Genomic DNA, 22856 nt, shown 5'->3' with positions numbered 1-22856 from the left:
ACAACACAGATAAGTTCTGGGGTAGAGGGTTGAAACGATAACTAAATATTAAAAAAAAGTCACTCGATACCACGCTTACGGTAAATAGATTACAAGAAATGCTCGTAAAGAAGGAAGTTTAAATTTTCGCCATATGTAACCTACGTTTGCTAATCTCGTCTAATCAACGTTAAATTTACAAATTAAATATGTTATTCTCCCACACTGGAGGCGATTAATCAAATTCACCGCATTTATAAACAATCTAATCAAATTTTCAGAATTTTATAAATGAAAAGGTCCAGTCGCTATCAGCGTACCCTGAATGCGGCGAGTCAAATTAATCGCCTCCAGTGATGTATAATTTGTATATTCGATTTAAAATACAAATTTATTCCGATAATACTTTAACAAATAAATACACGGAGTTCCATTCTCTGGAATACCTAAAGTTACATTTTTTTATCCTCCGGGAACACCTTTAGATATCGCTTCAGAGGATGAGATGAATGACAATTTTTGTATAGCGTGTGAAAATACCATGTCTGACCGGGATTCGAACCCGAGTCCTCCGGATGAAAGGTCGAGACGCTACCACAGAGGACCGCTTAAAAGCTTCATTGCCGCAGGTAATTCTATCCTACTAAACGGCATTTGTATGTGTGTGTGTATCCCCTTAGCTTAGCACGGGAATGTACTGTTTACTAGCTGAAACTCCTGATTCGTTAGTACATGTCTAGCGGTGATTAGATGTATACTTGTTATATTATTATTTATCGATATACCTTATTAATATACGTTATATTTGGGGAATATTTAATACCTTTTAACCGCATCTGAATTTCGGTAAGAAAATCGTAAATATCTCGAAATCGGTTGGTCCTAGCGCTCTGAAAGATTTTTTCGAACCCCCCAGGAAGTAAATCTATCCGCTCCCAGCGGTACCCATCGGATGATAATATTTTCAAGCGCCCCCGGGGCGCCGTTCGGAAATCGGTGAGGGGGTGTGATGAGTTTCCACCGTAGTATTTCGGCAACCGCTCGTCCGATTTTCACGATTCAAACGGCGTACGTATCGTCAGCCGGTTGAACGCTAACTGTTAAACGTATCGGATACACTGTTGTTCCGCTGTATCTTAGTTATACGGAAATTAAATAGTTTACCCTGTGTTCAAATTGCAGTCGGTAAAACGTACCGATACGATCTTTCGCTAAATACGCTCAAACATGTGCTCTAGCACAGCCGTAACGTATAAACTTATGAAGATAAAATGTAGAAAATAAAAAATATATTAAAAACACTTTTTAAAAACCTCCTTAAATTAAACACGCTTAACGATAAAAAAAATTAGGACTGTATCTAAGAATGGATTTGACGACAAATACTTTTGTTGTTACTGTATTACAGGAAAATTCCGATTCGTTAGTATCTTTCTAGAGTTAAATTTCTAATTTAACTTTCGTTATATCGGTTTTCATCATTCAAAAAAAATATTTTCGCACAAGAGGTAATCGATTTTGGACACCTAATAATCCCATTCCGAGACGCCGCCCGCCAGAGCAACCCGTCCGGGGGGGTCTAGCTGCGAAGGGCGTGCCTACGGCAGGTCTCTACAGCCAGTAATACAAAAATCTAGCCTAATCTAAGTACAATTAATCTAAGGTTTGTCGCATCGAGTCTAGTTCATATTATTACTCGTTACCTGTAAGGTGGAGGTTCATTCATCAACAGGAGCACAAAACCGTGAAAATTTGAACGTATTTTAATTTTATTCGTTCTATATTAATTTTATTCGATGTAATTTAGAAAACGTAACAGTAGTGTCCTGAATACTGGTAATCCATTTCTTCACCTCTTTATGAAGACATTTTCAACAGTTATACGCTTTATACTATCGTCTAACGTGATATAAATTTTAGGTCTTAAATAGATAAACGATTTCGAAACTGTTCTTTAAATACAGCCGGGATTTGTGAATCTTCTGCATCCGTACTTCTTGTATTATACGCATTATTTTATGACTTTTACAACTATTGAAAAATACTCTTAATAATTTTTATACGTATAGATTCTTCGGGTAAAACATTCAGTTTTTTGGAAACATCAAGAGATAGGTTGAAACTGCTTTTGAATTCCATTATTCTAATTATTATTTTTTGTGGTATTTCCACAGTTAAGTGAGATTTTTTTTTTTTTTGTCTTCAGTCATTTGACTGGTTTGATGCAGCTCTCCAAGATTCCCTATCTAGTGCTAGTCGTTTCATTTCAGTATACCCTCTACATCCTACATCCCCAACAATTTGTTTTACATACTCCAAACGTGGCCTGCCTACACAATTTTTCCCTTCTACCTGTCCTTCCAATATTAAAGCGACTATTCCAGGATGCCTTAGTATGTGGCCTATAAGTCTGTCTCTTCTTTTAACTATATTTTTCCAAACGCTTCTTTCTTCATCTATTTGCCGCAATACCTCTTCATTTGTCACTTTATCCACCCGTCTGATTTTTAACATTCTCCTATAGCACCGCATTTCAAAAGCTTCTAATCTTTTCTTCTCAGATACTCCGATCGTCCGAGTTTCACTTCCATATAAAGCGACACTCCAAACATACACTTTCAAAAATCTTTTCCTGACATTTAAATTAATTTTTGATGTAAACAAATTATATTTCTTACTGAAGGCTCGTTTAGCTTGTGCTATACGAGATTTATAAGCGATTTAATCAGCGCATTATATACGTACAACCCGACCATTTTTAATTGCAATAATTGTTTTTAACGTTAACCGAACGAGGTTAGCGAGCAAAGCGAGTGTAATTATTTTTTTTTTTAGGACTTGGTTTTTTAGCAGGATTTCTCGTAATCTATTAGCCTTAGAGATTGGTTCCGGGTAATTTTTTTTTTTAATTTTAATTTCTAGTTATCGTTTCGACCCCCGCCACAGCTTATCTGTGTTTATCGACATATACCGGTGAAGTTCCGAATTTATAATACGAAATAGTAAACATTTAGATCTTTCACCGACGTATTTGTTGTGCGTCTTCATTCACTGAAGAAATGTCGATCGACATTCTCTAATTTCGATCTTTCACGTTTATATGTGTATTACACGCGTATAGTGCAATATAAAGACTTTTTGGTGCGGGTACTGCATAAATTAGGAGGGATTTAATTCGGGTGAAAGGGGTTTTTGACAAAAAAAGAGTTGTTTTATAACTCGTAACTTACGTCTTTATATTTCAAATTTTATAAAAATCTGAGACGAGTCCGTAACAACTGTAACTACCGTTAACGTTTGTCATGCGATTCTAATCCGGTATGAAAATAAACCAGTTATTTAAGAGGTTAAGAGCTATTCGGTTAAACTGCAATATAGATCTACGAGAATTATTTTAATACATTAAAATACGTTTAGTATTACACAAGTGAAGTGTAGAATAACATTATTTTCAACCGCATTAATGAAAGAAGTTTGTAACGTATGTTTCGCAAGCATATATAGTGTTTCGTTCACGTTCCTTTTCTATCTTCAACGGTTTTTGTTTTGCTTCGCCTGACGATATTACCGTACAGATTAAAATTAAACTACGGAAACGGATTCATATTATGAAACGTGGAATATTAGGAGGTAGAAACAAAGACGGATCTATGTAGTAAGAAAATTTCTATTTACGGTGCGTTTGAAATCTTTTGACAGCCATATTGGATCCGCCATATTGAAACAATTTTTTTTTTTAAATAGGAAACGATACACGACTTTAATTTAATGTTTTACACAAAATACAGTGTCGAAAACCATTTCTCTTCAACGCCTCGTTTTTTATTTATGAACAATAAAAGTTGGTAAAACGGAAAAATCGCGATAGAAGTAAAACGAGTTAAAATCCCCCGTTGTAACTTTTTTATTACATATTACCTTCAGAATTACATCCGATAACAAACTGTAAACAGTTCATGTCGGAATTAATGGCCCAAACCCTAATAACAACAGCCTTCTCGATAATTATAATAAAAAATAATAATTTGGAATACTACTAGAAATTAAACGGCTTCATAAAGCGAGGTATTATTTACTTAAATTATCACAATATTTAATTTAAAAATTTAGTTAAATGTTTTCAGTTCTAAATTATTTAATACGGCAAACTTTGAAAAAAATTTAACAATTTTGAAATTAAAAAATTTGTTACAGATTTATAAGGTAAATCAGTTGTTATTTTACAACATTACGAATTATTAATTTCTCATTTCGGCTTCTTGTTTCAACATAAAAGTACAGCATATATATATATATATATATATATATAGTATCCTAAAAGTACAGCATATATATATATGTATATATATATATATATATATATATATACTATATGCTTACTTACCCACTATATGCTTACTTACCCACTATATGCTTACTTGCGTTTCCCGACGCAGTCAATTTTTCTAATTTTATGTATGTTTTTTAATCAATTTATCGGAAGGCGTGTACTACTCTTCGTATCGAACATACAGTAACACTAACAAGGGCTGTGTTAGTTCAGCCGTCATGTTGTACAACGTCGCATTCCTTACAAAATCAGAATTTAAAAAAATGCCGATAACAGTTTTTAGATATTTATCTGAAGGGTATTTGCAAGCCCAGATATTTCTACTGAATATCTGGTTTTTTTTTTTTGTTATATATATTATAGCGCTGTTTAAAATTCGTTATTGTATGCATTATGAATGTAAAATACAATAAGATTATAGTATTTTGTATTTATTGTATTAAATGGAAAAGCGCGTTTTACCTCGTTTTATTGTTAACACGATTTTTCCTTCATCGCAAATTTGATTGCTTATAACTCGACAACGAAGGAATTAACAGAAAAACGGGTTTCACCACTGTTTTTGTTGTAAAATTTTAAATCGAAATCATCCGTCATACGTCCACCTTCCTATTTAAAAAAAAATAAGTGATTCAACATAGCGGATAAAATTTTAAAACCAACAATAATGATGATTTTTTTAAAAATGTGGAACTCCATTTCTTCCCGTTTCCAAATACTTCTCAGATACACAGCAAAAAGCTGTTCCCGTACTTAAATATCACCCGGTGTGTATAAAAGAACATGTCCTGAATGACTGATTCATCAACGTCCAGCAAAAATACTGAAAAATGGATGAAAATTTGAGTACATGTTCTTGCGCTGTTCCATTTCAATAAAATGGATTTTTTAACATTCCGAATATAAAAGAGTGAAAACAAAGTAACAATGAAACTTAGTATTTTTTTTTTTTTTAATTTGTCGGTAACAAATGAAGATATCAACTTGATTTTTGAAATTTCATTTAAAGATTTAAAAAAAAGTTTCTACATTTTCTTTTGAAAGTCAGCCTTGAAAGTTATAAGAAAAGTAAAAAAAAGAAATATTTGATCAATCCTTGCAAATTTTCCCCGTTTTCGACTATATTAATTGAGATACCTAATCACTAGATTGGGGCTTGCAAATACTCCTTCATATTTTTTTTGTCTTCAGTCATTTGACTGTTTTGATGCAGCTCTCAAAGATTCCCTATCTAGTGCTAGTCGTTTCATTTCAGTATACCCCCTACATCCTACATCCCTAACAATTTGTTTTACATATTCCAAATGTGGCCTGCCTACACAATTTTTTCCTTCTACCTGTCCTTCCAATATTAAAGCGACTATTCCAGGATGCCTTAGTATGTGGCCTATAAGTCTGTCTCTTCTTTTAACTATATTTTTCCAAATGCTTCTTTCTTCATCGATTTACAGCAATACCTCTTCATTTGTCACTTTATCCATCCGTCTGATTTTTAACATTCTCCTATAGCACCACATTTCAAAAGCTTCTAATCTTTTCTTCTCAGATACTCCGATCGTCCAAGCTTCACTTCCATATAAAGCGACACTCCAAACATATACTTTCAAACATTTTTTCCTGACATTTAAATTAATTTTTGATGTTAACAAATTATATGTCTGACTGAAGGCTCGTTTCGCTTGTGCTATTCGGCATTTTATATCGCTCCTGCTTCGTCCATCTTTAGTAATTTTACTTCCCAAATAACAAAATTGTTCTACCTCCATAATCTTTTCTCCTCCTATTTTCACATTCAGTGGTCCATCTTTGTTATTTCTACTACATTTCATTACTTTTGTTTTCTTCTTGTTTATTTTCATGCGATAGTTCCTTCATATATATATCGAAAATACAGTTTTCGGGATTTCTTAAGGGGTGGGACGGCTTACAGTATATTTGAGAATATTAATAAAATTGTTTGGGTTATTATTACGATTATGTTCCAAAATATGTCTGGTAAAATTAGATCGTTGCTAGTCGGTGTATTCTTTATGACTGCTATGATACAATAAAGTAAACTATTTTTTGAAATTTTAATCCTCGATTAGATTTTAACCTTAAATATGAACTAAATATAATTCATATGAACATAAGAAAACATTTTGATGAAATTTTGTTTTACTTAAGTAATAGTAAAGTTAAGTTTCACATTATTATATCGACCTAATTTGGATCGGTGATGACATTGAATTTAATTTCAGTTTAGGTTATAACGTATTTATTATTCAAAATAATAAACTCGCAAAGAATGACTGGTATATGTTTATTTGTAGATAAAAATATTAAACACGAAATAGTGTAACTAGAGTTAGAAAATGCAACACATCGCGTCGGTCTAGTAGTGAAAGCGTCTTCCCAAATCAGCTGATTTGGAAGCCGAGAGTTCCAGGTTCAAGTCCTAGTAAAGTGACTTATTTTCATACGGATTTGAATACGAGATCGTGGATACCGGTGTTCTTTGGCGGTCGGGTTTTTAATTAACCGCACATCTCAGGAACGGTCGAACTGAGACTGTACAAAACTACATTTCATTTACACTCGTACATATCATCTTCTGAATACCTGAACGGTAATTCCCGGAGGACAAACAGGAAAAAAGAAAGAAAGAAAAGAGTTAAAAAATGCGAATTCAGTCGGTATTAATTTTAGAATTAATAACGGGAACCGTAAACTGATTGCCGTTTATCGATCGCCTTTCCAGAACATACTTTCTTGCCTGACTAGCTTAGATGCTTATCTACGAAATATAAAGACGGATGATAACGTAGTTTTAATAGGGGGATACGAATTTGAATATTATTGATAATAATAAGCTAATAAATGAATTTAATTTCTTAGTATTGTGCAATTATATGAATTTAAATCACGTGTAAACAAATCTATACGATTACAAAACAGTCTTGATGACGTAATGCTGTCGACCAGCTGCATAGACAATATTTTCTTTAATAGCGGTTCCGTTGGAAGAGTGACGTCATTGACCATTACTATACTTTTTTTCATACGACACTTATAAACTTTGTAAAAGATAAGACAACAACCGATAATATTATCGATAAAATAAATTATGATGAACTTAATCTTTCTTTCTCCTGTTTAGCCTCCGGTAACTACCGTTTAGATAATTCTTCAGAGGATGTATGAGTGTAAATGAAGTGTAGTTTTGTACATTTTCAGTTCGACCATTCCTGACCCACCGGGTTGGTCTAGTGATGAACGCGTCTTCCCAAATCAGCTGATTTGGAAGTCGAGAGTTCCAGCGTTCAAATCCTAGTAAAGCCAGCTATTTTTACACGGATTTGAATACTAGATTGTGGATACCGGTGTTCTTTGGCGGTTGGGTTTCAATTAACCACACATCTCAGGAACGGTCGAACTGAGAATGTACAAGACTACACACTTCATTCACACTCATACATATCATCCTCTGAAGAATTATCTAAACGGTAGTTACCGGAGGCTAAACAGGAAAGAAAGAAAATTACGTTAAATAAAATAGACTAATATTAAATAGATTAAAAAAAATTCTGTTTAATAAAGATTTCTATTTAATATTAAAATAGAAAAAAATAAAATAAATAGATCTATCTATCTAATAATATGGCTTCCAATGGGGGACTGAGTGTAAGGCTACTGGTGAAGTGATGCAGAAACCTCGTGGATCATCGATTGGTAATACACGTATAATGCTCGTAGGGTGCTGTTTTGGGAGGTGCAATGGGATCTTCTTATAATATTTTTGCAAACAACCGTCCGATTTTCAAAATTTGTTACTTAGTAGATTGAAAGCTAACTTTTGCGTTTATCAAATACTTTCGATTTAACAAATAACGGTTATTCGGAAATATTGCATCTTCGCAACCGATCTTCCGATTTTCAGAATTCAAGCGGGGTGTTTACTAGTATAGAAAATCATAATGGAACCAAACCAAAAGAAAAAGTACAACGTTTGTCAGCAGTTTCTTTTGGGCAGTCGTGTTTTTTAATTTTTAATATTCATCTCTTGTTTATCTTATAATTTGTTTTTGTAATTTTTTTAGACGTAATCTATATAATGTATTATTGTGTCTCGATCAGAATGAAGGTTTATCTATAATAATTAGTTTTATAATGTGAGATTTGCCGGTTCAAATACTACCTGCTGCGAGAGGTTAAAATTTGTAAACCAAATCGAAAACTCTCCGACTAATTCATAAAGGGTACATTGATGGTGGTAGTTTAAGATCAGGCATGTTCCTTTACTAAAAATAGTAATTTGTGTACCGTCGACTATCAAATTAGGCTAATTTTAACGTCTAAATTTTACCGTGATCGCTTGCTTGTTTCTATTTTTTCTCGAGAACAATCGGTCGGTGTTTTTGTGTCCTCAAGTGTTTCTTTATTAATAAAATATTACTTTTTAAAGGACCTGCCAGAAAATTTTCAATAATATTTTGAGCATTTTTGTCAGGGTATCTTAAAATCTAAGAAAGTTTTGTTTCTTACGTTCTGTAACCAAACGGTAGACGGTGCCGTGATTTTAAACTTTTTTAGTTATTAAAAAAAAAGCGTAAGTATCTCTAATATTTCATACCACGAGTACTAGAAGAGTAGCGCGTGAGTTTCCCGTTCCCTACTCGTTGAGCCGAATACAGAATCGGACACCATTTTTGTCATTCGATCAACTTTTGTAATAATTTCATCAAAAATTAATGTTTAAATCAGTCGAAGTACGACCGAATGATTTTTTTAAAATGTAACATTTATTACGACATTACAAAAAAGTGTAAGATTTGTAAAAAAAAAACTTCATTCGCGAACCAGGTGTTATTTTCGAGGGTTAAAAAACCCCATGAAAACGCTTTCGTGCTTTTAACGCAATAGTTCAGTCTTTATTTATTAACTGTTCTATAATGTATATCCAACGAGTTAATTGTTAAACAAATATTTTGTTTAAAGGAGAAGAACGCCGTTCGAAGTGTAAGACCCTTTTTTTTCTATAAGATAATTTTTTTTTGGATTTCTTTGAGAAGAGGAAATGAGGTAAACGCTAGTTTTAAGTTAAACAAATTTTGTAAAAAATTAATTTTCTTAATTTATGTCCTTTGAAATGTTCTTTAAATTTATTTTCAAAGTATTATATGAAAAAAGTTTCGGTTCGGTTCAAAATTTCCAAAAAAATATTTGCAATCGCATTTCTTGAAATTATATTTGTACAAATAAAGAAAATCAATTCAAGGTGATAGGCTGAAGTAGAAAAGGATTTATTCTAAGCGATATATTTTTGTTTAAAGAAAGATAAAAATTAGTTTTATTGCACCCGATGAGGTGTGTGTTATTATTATTTATGTTTTTTTTTTTTAAGTTCAAACTCACTTTTAGGTTTAGTAATGTAGATGTAAATACTGCGTATATCTTTGTGCAGTAAAATTGTAATTTAAATCTACTGTTAAAACATAATTTTGAAAATTATCAAAATTCTGATTTTGTTTAAAAAAATAAAACGTCGATTATTATTATTATTATTTTAATTATTTTAAATGAACTATCAGAATGTAATGAAATTTACTATACGTTCCTGTTATCGGGTTACAAATAATAAATATATATATTCGTTAACCTCTTTGATGTAGCGAAGGTTTTTCCTCTATTATTCTCTACTTTTCTGCCGTAAGTAATTTTTACACGTGTACGTTGAATGAAATGCGATAAAAAAAGCATTGAATTTATTTCAAACGCTAAATTCCAAGTCCTTAATGTTATATGAATTTTCTTATAGTTATTTGATTTACTCGATTTAACTTTATGGTTTTGTACTTACTATTATTTCGCCTCTCAAGCGATGATGAAAATATATTTTGGGTTACCTTGACCGGGCAGTGGAGTTTATTATTAAAGAACTTTGGATCCGACTAATTTTTGAATTCGGCTGACCGATTTCACTTATTACTTTTGTATGGAAAAAATTACGTTACCATTTTGCGTAATTAGCAGATTATTTTGTTAATTGAGGAATTTAACTGTGCAACAAAGTTTGTTTATATTATATTTTTACGATTTCGCTGATCTTTTAGTACGGTTATCTGAATTCTCACGCGGTGCTAGTTTCTTTCACCGCCGTAATGTGGACATCTACTTCGTCGAATCAAAATCGTAATGCATTTTAAATCCAAGATAGTTCCAAATACTGCGTTAGGTATTAAATAAATACTATGTACTGTACTGGAATTTTTCTATTTTGTTAGTTTTTATATAATGAAGGTAGAATGTGATACGTACTAAATTTATCAAACGCTATTTTTACCGAATTCCCGATAGATTTTAATTTAATAAATAATTCAAAGGATAATTAGCCAAACCTGTTTTATTACGACGAAATTCAGTTGTCATATACCTCGCATAGTTTACTCTTGGTTTACGAATTCTGTATGCGATTGTTTTAAATTTTATTTTATTCCAAAACCGTACCGAAAATTAACTACCAGTGAGCGAAATTACTTTCATATGCACAGGATGAGAGACTTAAAACCGAACCGACCCGGTTCGAACTGTAATTATTAGCGTCACTTTTAACATTGCTGCTACTACGAACTCCACTATTAATTGTTTATTTTATTACTCTCGTCTAGCGACGGGCATAATCGAATTGAGATTAATCGGACGGCTCATTTGAAATATGAATGTTACTTATTTTTTTCACAAGTACAAACATCGAATAAGATTAATTACTGTTGAATAATACTCTAATGTTTTGACTGTCTACGGGTTATTGGCGCCGCAATAAGCAAATGCTGCGGTTTCATTTTAATTATCTCATTCTCAATCAGTAGTTTTTGTTAATATATCTTGCGTGTTAATTCGTACAATGTTATTTATTACTGTTTACTAAATTTACTTTTTATTCTTTGGTGATGGTATTTTTACGAAAAGAATTCGCGTTCAAATTTTATTTGATTACTAGCATCCCTCGTCGCGGGTTCGCCCGTACTATATGCGTAAAGAACTTCAAACATTTGGAATAGATTTTTAGTAATTACGTGTAGACTGTTGATCTCAAGATTTATCGCTATTCACAATTACTTGTTAAAAGTATAAAATTCAAATTCCAAATTCTCAGATTCAAATTTTTAATAATCATATCAACATAAGTCTTGCTCGGCTTTGTTTTCCTTCGGACGCCGGTTTGTGATATTAAAAAAAAAAAAAATATTTCTCAGGAGCGGGTAAACCTACATTAATTAAATTTAGAAAATCTAGTTTTTTATTTTACAAAATAAAAATTTTGAAAACTTCACCTTCAAAATGGCGGCCATCATAATTTTTATTCGTCAATATCTTTGTAATTGTTTGATAACATTTTTACTAATTACAAAATTTATTAAGCGTTTTATTTTGAACAAAATGACGCCTCACTTTTAAAATTCCGTTGACAAACAATCAAGTTGTAGCAGACAACCCGGGGCAGTACGCTTTTAAACCGTAATGGAAGCTGATAATTATTTTTTCTGTTTCTATTACCTCCTTTAAATGTAATAAAAATTATCAACTTTTAATATTTTAAAAGCCCTCGTATCCCTTCTAAGTTATATGCTTGGAAATGTAAGAATTTTAAAAACATTTAATCAAAGACAAAATTATATTCGTATAGATAATGTAGTTTTAAATAGTTATTTCATTTAATTCTGCAGTCTAAACATTTTATTTGCCTTGCCTACATAGTCAAAAGACCAAGAGAATAAAAGAAACGAACAGATTTGTTAGTTGTTCATAATATTACTAGCTCACTCACTATCATCTCTCTCTTTCTAACATGAGTTACAAAACTGTTTTTAATATACTGGACAGCTGTCGTTATTTGTCTATTAATAATGATTTATGTCTTTTGGTTGTATGCGGTGTCACTTTGTTTTTTAACGGCAATGTATTATACTACTGTAGTCTGCAGTTGCTTCATATCTTTCTTTTCTAATGTACTTAAATCAGTTATATTCTTTCTAATAATAAATACAATAACATTTCTTCAAAAATATCTTCACTTATTTGAATTATTAAAAAATCTACAATCATTTTTTTTTTAAATATTTTTTTAATTTGAATATTTTTATATTTGAATTTATTAAATAAATCCCTTGTACCAGTTTAGTTTAGTTACACTTTCTTTTTCATTCCTTTCTTTCCAAAAATAATATGATTCTAAATTATAATTTTCAATTATTATTAAATAATCAGATGTTTCACCATCTCTATTACGTACACACACATGTAATAATGCCTGTGAAATTACATATAGTCTACTCATTTTTATAAGTACATAAAATTTTATTTCACTAATAACTTTTAATTTTTTTTCCATATTTTTTTATTATTATTGAAAATAATTATTTATTGTAAAATTCTTTTTACAATCACGGGTTAATAATTATTAATAAATCAATATATTTAAAAAAATAAAAAAATGTTAAAAAATGGAAAAGGAGATGTCTGATCGAACCGATATGCCTTCCCGTTATAGATCGAGATATTTCATAAATTGAATTTTCATTTAGGTTCAACTCTAGAACCGATGGAAAAAGTATCACTTGTGATATATCATTGAAAAGCTCTCGATGAACGCTTATTACTGCGGTTAAGAAAAAGTCCAAAATCAAATTTGTTTTGGATTTTGGTTTTTTGGATTCCTTAGATGTCAAAACCTGAAGATCGGCTGAAAACCACATATGCCCGAATGGGACCTATTATAATACTTTCCCTTGTAGAGCTACAGCTCTGCTATAGCACTACGTAGATGGGAAAGTGAAAACGCTAATATTGTGCAATATTAGCGTTTTCACTTTCCCATCTACGTAGTGCTATAGCAGGAGCGCATGAATATTTCCTACCGAGTTAAAGCAGTGTTTATAATCAATCGTTTCAAAATAGAAAGGAAAAAATTAACATGTAGCGTTGGACTGTTTGTCCCGGTCTCTTTTTACAACTGTAATGCATGTAAAGATAACAAAGCACAAGAGATACCGGTTAGAGCAGCCTTCCATGAGAGCAGTGATGTTTACTAAAATCCATTGTCAGCTAAATATTAGTTGAATTTTTTCTGCAGACTCTGCACGCTGATATGTTTGACTCGATGAAGAAGGCCGTAGGAAACATATCATTTCTCGCATTTTTTGGTAAATCTGGCACATGATTTTTATTGTTCTTGAGGATGGCTCTACTATTTTTAGAAGTAACTGGGATTCATTTCAGGTCATCTACAACTTTATGCCCTTTAATTTAATCGTACAAAAGAACGCATAGTCGTATTTGCTGTAAAATATTAAATCAAATATTATGGATGTGTAATAATACATATATGTACTGTTTTTTTTTTTTTTTGTCTTCAGTCATTTGACTGGTTTGATGCAGCTCTCCAAGATTCCCTATCTAGTGCTAGTCGTTTCATTTCAGTATACCCTCTACATCCTACATCCCCAACAATTTGTTTTACATACTCCAAACGTGGCCTGCCTACACAATTTTTCCCTTCTACCTGTCCTTCCAATATTAAAGCGACTATTCCAGGATGTGGCCTATAAGTCTGTCTCTTCTTTTAACTATATTTTTCCAAATGCTTCTTTCTTCATCTATTTGCCCCAATACCTCTTCATTTGTCACTTTATCCACCCATCTGATTTTTAACATTCTCCTGTAGCACCACATTTCAAAAGCTTCTAATCTTTTCTTCTCAGATACTCCGATCGTCCAAGTTTCACTTCCATATATAGCGACACTCCAAACATACACTTTCAAAAATCTTTTCCTGATATTTAAATTAATTTTTGATGTAAACAAATTATATTTCTTACTGAAGGCTCGTTTAGCTTGTGCTATTCGGCATTTCATATCGCTCCTGCTTCGTCCATCTTTAGTAATTTTACTTCCCAAATAACAAACTTCTTCTACCTCCATAATCTTTTCTCCTCCTATTTTCACATTCAGCGGTCCATCTTTGTTATTTCTACTACATTTCATTACTTTTGTTTTGTTCTTGTTTATTTTCATGCGATAGTTCTTGCGTAGGACTTCATCTATGCCGTTCATTGTTTCTTCTAAATCCTTTTTACTCTCGGCTAGAATTACTATATCATCAGCAAATCGTAGCGTCTTTATCTTTTCACCTTGTACTGTTACTCCGAATCTAAATTGTTCTTTAACATCATTAACTGCTAGTTCCATGTAAAGATTAAAAAGTAACGGAGATAGGGAACATCCTTGTCGGACTCCCTTTCTTATTAGGGCTTCTTTCTTATTGTCTTCAATTGTTATTGTTGCTGTTTGGTTCCTGTACATGTTAGCAAGTTCTTCTATCTCTGTATTTGAACCCTAATTTTTTTAAAATGCTGAACATTTTATTCCAATCTACATTATCGAAAGCCTTTTCTAGGTCTATAAACGCCAAGTATGTTGGTTTGTTTTTCTTTAATCTTCCTTCTACTATTAATCTGAGGCCTAAAATAGCTTCCCTTGTCCCTATACTTTTCCTGAAACCAAATTGGTCTTCTCCTAACACTTCTTCCACTCTCCTCTCAATTCTTCTGTATAAAATTCTAGTTAAGTTTTTTGATGCGTGACTAGTTAAACTAATTGTTCTATATTCTTCACATTTATCTGCCCCTGCTTTCTTTGGTATCATAACTATAATACTTTTTTTGAAGTCTGACGGAAATTCCCCTTTTTCATAAATATTACACACCAGTTTGTATAATCTATCAATCGCTTCCTCACCTGCACTGCGCAGTAATTCTACAGGTATTCCGTCTATTCCAGGAGCCTTTCTGCCATTTAAATCTTTTAATGCTCTCTTAAATTCAGATCTCAGTATTGTTTCTCCCATTTCATCCTCCTCAACTTCCTCTTCTTCCTCTATAACACCATTTTCTAATTCATTTCCTCCGTATAACTCTTCAATATATTCCACCCATCTATCGACTTTACCTGTCATGTACTGTCATGAAAAATAAAATAATTTAAAAATATTAATATTGGAAATTTCAATAATCGATATCTTATGAAATAACATGGCATTTACAATCGGTGTTAGTAATATTCATTAAGTTTTTTAGAAAAAATTGAAAACTCACATTTTGAATATCGACTTGGTCGAATCTAAAGATTTTTTCAAAAATCTAGTTATCGGTCATTCAGTAAAGTTTAAGTCAAATTTTGTATATATACTGAGCATCAGGAATGCTGAATATAATAATCGATGTGATGTAACATTTTTTACATGAAATTACAGGCGGTACGTGCAAACAACATAGAAACCTGGCTGAAATGTGTTATTAAGCGTGTAAATAATACATCTTGATAGTATGAAACAATTCTGAGGCGGGTATCTTAGACCAGGTGAACAAAAATTCTGTTTCACTATTTACTAATTAGAAAAAAGTTAATAAAGAAAGGTTTTATTATATCCAATTCACATCGGAAGAAGTGTTAAGAGTGTTGTCTTTCTGTTCTTACGAGTTCATACAGCGTTTAACCGATGAAGTACATATCTTTTATTTTTAATAAAGTTTCATTCTGATTTATAAAGTCAGAACAAATATTTAAAAGCTTGAAATTGTTCGGGTCATTTGTATTTAAAGGAAATACCGTGTTTTTTTGTTTAAAAAAAAATTAAAAATTGTAGGCTTCAAATTACACGAATGCGGTTGCTATTCAGTTTTTCCTTTGGTGGCTTAAACATTCATAAAAATTTTGATCGAGTTATTGTCTAGTTTAACCCTAACTTGCTCAAAAATCAGGATAACACAGATAAAGGCACCGGGGACTGATCAACTTGACTCGGATATTTTCTATCATATGTTGCTATTTTCTATCAGAGTCGCTTGGCAGGCTGTTCTCGGGGTGCCTAAGCTAGGGTTGCTTTTCGACTTGTTGGAAGGTGGCTTTGGTGAGGGTGCTCTTAAAATCAGGAAAGGATCCGAGTGAGATCAGCAGTTATCGACCAATCAGCCAAGTTGCTTTAATGGCTGGTTGTGGAACGGCTCTGGAAAGCATCGATATGAACTCGCTTCTTAATCGAGGCCAGTACGGCTTCGTTAAAGGGGTTGGAACCAAGGATCGCATCTTAAATGCTCTTGCCGAAGTGGAAAGCGCCGACTGTAAATATGTGTTGGCAATTTTTACTGACGTAGAGGCAGCATTTCCATCCTTATGTTGGAATTCTCTTTCTTTTTCCTGTTTAACCTCCGGTAACTACCGTTTTTAGATAATACTTCAGTGGATGAATGATAATGATATGTATGAGTGTAAATGAAGTGTGGTCTTGTACATTCTCGGTTCGACCGTACCCGAGATGTGTGGTTAATTGAAACCCTACCACCAAAGAACACCGGTATGCGTTGGAGTTCTGTCCTCTATGAGTTGGAACGCCGCAATGTTCCCGTAGCCCTGCAGGCCGTAGTGCGTGACTATTTGTATAAGCGTACGGCTCTGTTTAGAGATACATACCTGGCTGTAGAAACGTCCGTCACCAGGGGAAGCCCGCAGGGTTCTGTTCTCGTTCACCTGCTGTGCAACCTGGTATTTGACGGATTTCTGAGACTGACATTCGCAGAAAGGGTCACGGCCCAGGCGACCCTCAATTTAAGTATAAAGGCTGTGTGATCAGCCGAGTTAGAGTTCATAAGTACGTAAGTGTCTCTGATGCACAAGCATAGGAGGATTGCTGGGAAGGATTACGGGCTATCGGGCCGTCATTTGTACACGGTGTACTGAGGTGTCTTCGAAAGTATGGTCTTTTATGCTGCGTCCGTTTGGGCCCATAGGTTGGACAGAAACAGAGCACTTATTCAGAATTTAATTAATAATAATTGTTTATTTAATCGGGTCGGTTCCAATCCGACTTCATCTCTTTTTTTAATTTAAATACATTGATTTATAAACAATTATTAACCTCTGATTGTAAAACGATTTTTACAATAAATAATAATTAAATAAAATAAAGAATATGAAAAAATATCCGAATTTATTAATGAAATAAAATTTTATTTACCTTTCATTCTAAAAAAATGTGTATATGTAATTTAATAGGCGTACAATTAAGTCATGCGGTGTCCACGGTATTTTTTTTTCTTTTTGTCTTCGTAACTTTGGAAACAATATTGGTGATGGGAGAATCGATCAAAGTTTAAAAATATCAAATTCTGGAATTTTTAAAAAAGTTTCTAGTTTATTTAAATCTTTATTAATAATATTACAATAAAAAATCATCATGATTCACCCCCACCCGTAAAAAAGAAACCTTAGATAACTTTTTGTTGTACATTTTTCAGTGAAATTTTCTTATTTCTTCCATTTAACATACTAAATGAAAATAAACCTAATCGTTTTTTTGGGATGTGATTTTGGGGGTAGGAGAGCAGAAAAAGTAATAAAATAACGAATTTTTTAAACTTTTTTCTTGAATCATTATTTTTTCACTATATAGAAATAATTAACCGGTGTCAGGAAAATATTAAAACAGCCTGACACCGGCCAAAAGCCGCAACTTCAAATACATTCTTAAGAACAACAATCAAAACATACCAAGTTTACGTAGGAAACCTCAGGAGTGAAGCGGTTTCCTGTTTCCTTCTTCGTTAAACCTGAACGAACAGCTTCTGCTATATACCTGCGTTAAAATAAAATGCAGGTGATTATCAGCTCTACAAATGACATCTCTCCGAATGATCGCTATGATCGCGGATGTAATGAACATCATTACTATCAGAAAAAGTATTATCTGAATGACGGTTCTTGTACCTCGTATGTTTTAAATGTGTTCAATGCCAAAAAAAATATACTTTAGTCGATTATAAAAATATTTAAAATTTAAAACGTTCTGTAATTTACTGCATTTACAACTAAAAGTAATGAAATGCAATAAATCCACGATCGGAAAGGATTTTTCTTGGTTATAAAATTATATTTTCTTTTTTAATAATTATTTTATTTAAATAAGTGTTCGGATATAACAAAAAATAGAAATTGGTTTGTAAAAAAATATTCAAAATCTATTTGTTTATTCCACAATTTCTTTTTTCCTTATAGCTTTACAAAGGGAAACAATGTTTCCCGATGTTAATGAAGATTCATTCCAGCGTAATAGAATTTACAGTTATTATTCAAAAGCGATACCGGCAACAATTTATTATGCGTCTAATCTTTGTGATCATTAATAAAAATTAGATTATGCCGAATAAAATAATCGTAATTAAATAAAAATATATTTATATACATCGGTAATAAGCGTTGTAAATGCAAAGATAGAAATTTAAATTTAAAAAAATGAATTTATAAAATGATACCCTGTAACCGGCCGCTACTTCACTTTTCTTATTTTAAGTTTGGTATTATAAAAAAAGATTTTAACTCAAGACTCGATGACATGAAGATTCAATATCGTCAACCGTTAAGAGTAACGTTTAGCGTTCTAGAAGCTTTTGCGAGAAAGAAAAATTAGAAGAAAAAAATTTTAATTTTAAAGTTTTTTAAACGGTGTTTCCGTACTTTTATTTAACGATAGTTTTCTGCATTGCTGTTACAATAAGTTTCCGATAATTGTTTTCTAACTTAAATTTATTTTTTTTTCAGTCGCCTAGCGCAAAGGCGTATTTCTCTTTTCTTATAACGAACCAAATTGGTTTTTATTCTAATTTCAATATAAATTTTCCGTAGCAATCTGTAACCGGTTTTATTTTCTTTAAAGAATAATTTCGCACCGTCTTGACAAAATTAATTTTACGTTTAATATTTCCAATCTTAGAGATTAGTTTGCTTAACGCGATCTCGTTAACGCTAAAATTACGTTTATTTATTTATTTTTTTCAGTGTCTGTATTCTTTTGTTTTACGAAAAGTGTAAGCGGCTGTTTTTTGATTATTATTCTGTCCTTACAATCTTTTTAAAATTAAGATTGTTTGTAGAAAAAAAATTTGGTCGATTTCCTTTCTACGTTCACGTATTAATGACTATTTTATTAATACCGTTGAACTCATCTGTATTTTAACTTCCCGACTAAAATTCTGTCGATGCTGAAACAGCATAGCTATAAACAAATAGTATAACGATTTGGGTTTTGGGGCTTTTGTAGATGCTGAAGTTTGTAAGCGCTATTAGATAAAAAAACTCAAAATAGAAATTTCTGGAATTGTATGTTCGTAGCATACCTGTATTTTTATTAATTACTTCAGACCGACTCGACATAAACACTTGGAAAACGACTAAAAATGTTCTTTATGAGGTATTGATAGGATTAAATTTTTGAAAAACAAAGTCGAGGGAGGGCTAGTTTTCGTTATTTTGAATTTTTATATAGCGATTGTAGAAAATTGAGATTTAGTAGAATGAAAGTACGTATTAAATAAGTTTTAAATCGATCGGTTTAACGGTAGGAATATTCAACATAATTTCTAATCGGATTTTGCCTCCTACCTAGTAAACGAAAACCAGTTTACAAAAAAACAATTGAAAGTTGCTACAAATAGTCGGTTGACTATAAATCGGTTGATTTTTCGTCTCCATTGGACAAGGGAGAATCAAACAATCCATTTTTTTCGAATTATTTATTAATATTGCATCAGATTGAACCAACCGATTGAAAAAAAATAATATTCATCGTTTTTTACTTGGGTTTTTTAATCCGTTTTACAGTCTTTATAGGGGATAATACTATTTCGCTATAAAAACATCTATATCTGTTTATAGTTTTCTTCGGGTCATCTTATCAAATAATATCGCAATACTAATTTTACGTAACATTTGCATTCTATTTCTGTTAAACGTACGAGAAAAGATAAAAGATTTACTGAAAGTGAACGCTGCATTTAGGGATGAAAACTTACTTAATCAGGTACGGTTACTTAATTCACAAAACCTCATTAAATCTATTCGGTAGAAGAGAGAGTGTTGAGTGTGTCTACCAGCGAATGTGTTATACGATGTCGATAATTAGACGCAAAAATTATTTTACTATTTAATTTAATTGTATTTTTAAGGGCTCCTTTTTGCATTTTGTTACAGATATATTTATTGATAGGTCAACTTATACTGTACTTTTTAATGTTTGCGGTAGCTTTATATAATAAAATAATAACTAAGGTAATAAATTAATAGGTCAATTTAAAATATTTAATTAATCTATCCGTATACAATCTACCGATTAAAAAAAAAAAAAAAAAAAAAAAATGTGGCATATTTTATTGTAGTGTTTCTAATTCTGGTGTATATTATTATATTGTTTTTTGGGATAATATTTAGATTTCGAATAAAATAAAAAACAAACGTGTAATATTAAATCGATTTTATTACGAGACCGGTAAAGGATTTTGAAATTTCAAGGAACGATTTATTTAGGTTCAACGGCACAAAACAATCTCGTATTAGTTAAACAATCTGTAACCTATGAATTCGTTTCAAAATCAAAAGGCAAATTTATAAATTGACTACGTATATTTCGATAAATGGATTTGCGTTAGTGTAATTTGATACGGTAACGGCATTTTGAGTATAAGTAAACTAATTTCAAATTCTTCTACCTTTTTATTATTTTTTTCAAAATTAGACGTTCATAATTAAAATTAATAATTATTAATTTTAATTAAAGATTAAAAAACAGATAACAAACTAGAAAAGTTAGCTCTTATTCCGACTAATGAATATACAAGGATATTTTCACTAAACAATAATACTTATGCGATAAAAAGCAAACTTACTGTATTAGCGATAAAAATGGTAATTAAAAATTATTATGGAATAAACTGGAAACGGTGTTCATAATTTCCAAAATAATGGATCGTATTTGTTTTCCGATTTAATAAATCAAAAGGATATCTCGATGGTGTGTGACACGACTGAGTGTCGTCAGTACGAGGAAATCGTACGAATCAATAAATTAATACATACATTTACGTAATAAATATTTTCTAAATAAATAAAATCAAAATATTTTCGTATATTCTACTTACATTATTAAAGTCGTGTTTTGCCTGATATCCATTTATAAAATTTTATTTGTCGCTTATTAAAACATTTCATCACAAAACTTTCTTTCACCGCAGTATATCGCATTAATGAAGGAAATACGCTAATGAAAATTAAACATATTAAAAAAAACTTGCAATCCAAAAGCAGCATAATTCAAATTCTTATTTTACTTTATTTTAAATACATAAATTTTAATTTAATCATTTAAAGGCTGTTACAAAAAAAAAGAAAAAGATTAATTTTAAAATTAATGATTTATCTTTGCTAACTATATACAACTTAATTTTAGTTCTCTCTCTTTAGACAGCATTACGGGCTGATGAAAAAAAAAACTTATACGATGATTAATATTTTCATGCCTCACCCTCTAATCGACATGAACAGTGGGGGAGAGAGAGAGAGTGAGAGAGAGTGAGCGCGCGCGCAGCGGTCACGTACACTCCATTTGTTAAGTTTTTTTCTATAGTATCACTTGTCCTTGAAAGCATTACAAATACTAGCGTCTGTCTTTTTGTTTTAAACTATTGTCAGTTTTAACTGAATTCTTTTTTTTTTACCACAAGCGGCAGTGTAAATATAAAAAGAGTTTTATATAACATATATATAAATATATGTTAAAGTTTTACGGTTGTTTCATCAATTCCTTTATAGATAGATATACATAACTCTTGTACGAACAAATACAAAAAAAATTTCAATAAATAAAACTTTTTTTCAGGCTTAATAGGGAATATAGAATGAGAAATTAAATAGATTTCTGTCTTCACCAAAACACGAATATACATTTTATATACCGATTCAAAATGTTTATAATGATCGCCAAATGGTTATCTAATTAATAAACATCATTACTTTCATAGTAAATATTACTCTTAATTAGTAATATTATAGTAGCACATATTTTACATACATCACAGTCATTAGAAAAAATAGAAATAATATGTAAAACAATAAATTAATGTACGAGTTTTGCGCAAAATCCTTTAAAAAAAGAATGACAGAATATGAATCATCAAACTACAACGATCCAATGATGTTGCCAATGTGTTGTGTTTACCTTCAAACCGTTTGTAATCTTTGCAACGAATCTTACATGCGTAATAATGTAATAATAATATTGAATACGTAATAAATAATTTGATCAAACCGAGTAATAAACCCACCGGGTCGGTCTAGTGGTGAACGCGTCTTCCCAAGTACTCTCGACTTGGAAGTCGAGAGTTCAAGCGTTCAAATACTAGTAACGACAGTTAGTTACTTTTATACGGATTTAAATACTAGATCGTGGATACCGGTGTTTTTTGGTGGTTGGATTCGATTAACCACACTTCTCAGGAAAGGTTGAACTGAGACTGTACAAGACTACACTTCATTTACATTCATACATATCATCCTCTGAAGTATTATCTGAACGGTAATTCCCGGAGGCTAAATACGAAAAAGAAAAAACTACGTAATAAATAATTTGAACATCTGCCCGAATATTTGTACATCTGAGAAACGTACAATTCACAGAGCTAAACAC

The 22856-nt window shown here is 31.6% G+C and overlaps 1 long non-coding RNA gene across 1 annotated transcript in view; it reads right to left on the bottom strand.

The window, feature by feature from the left end:
• LOC142333407 (uncharacterized) overlaps positions 1-21631 on the bottom strand; it is a 48592-nt gene extending 26961 nt beyond the window's left edge. Inside the window, exon 1 of the long non-coding RNA XR_012758594.1 lies at positions 21313-21631. This is a non-coding gene — a long non-coding RNA (uncharacterized LOC142333407). The remainder of the gene's footprint in view (positions 1-21312) is intronic.
• Positions 21632-22856: the final 1225 nt, after the last annotated feature.

The sequence above is a fragment of the Lycorma delicatula genome, chromosome 12 (genome assembly GCF_047948215.1).
Source record: "Lycorma delicatula isolate Av1 chromosome 12, ASM4794821v1, whole genome shotgun sequence".
Lineage (NCBI taxonomy): Eukaryota > Metazoa > Arthropoda > Insecta > Hemiptera > Fulgoridae > Lycorma > Lycorma delicatula.
The sequence above is the reverse complement of the archived record's forward strand: the minus strand, read 5'-3'. Positions and strand labels throughout refer to the sequence as shown.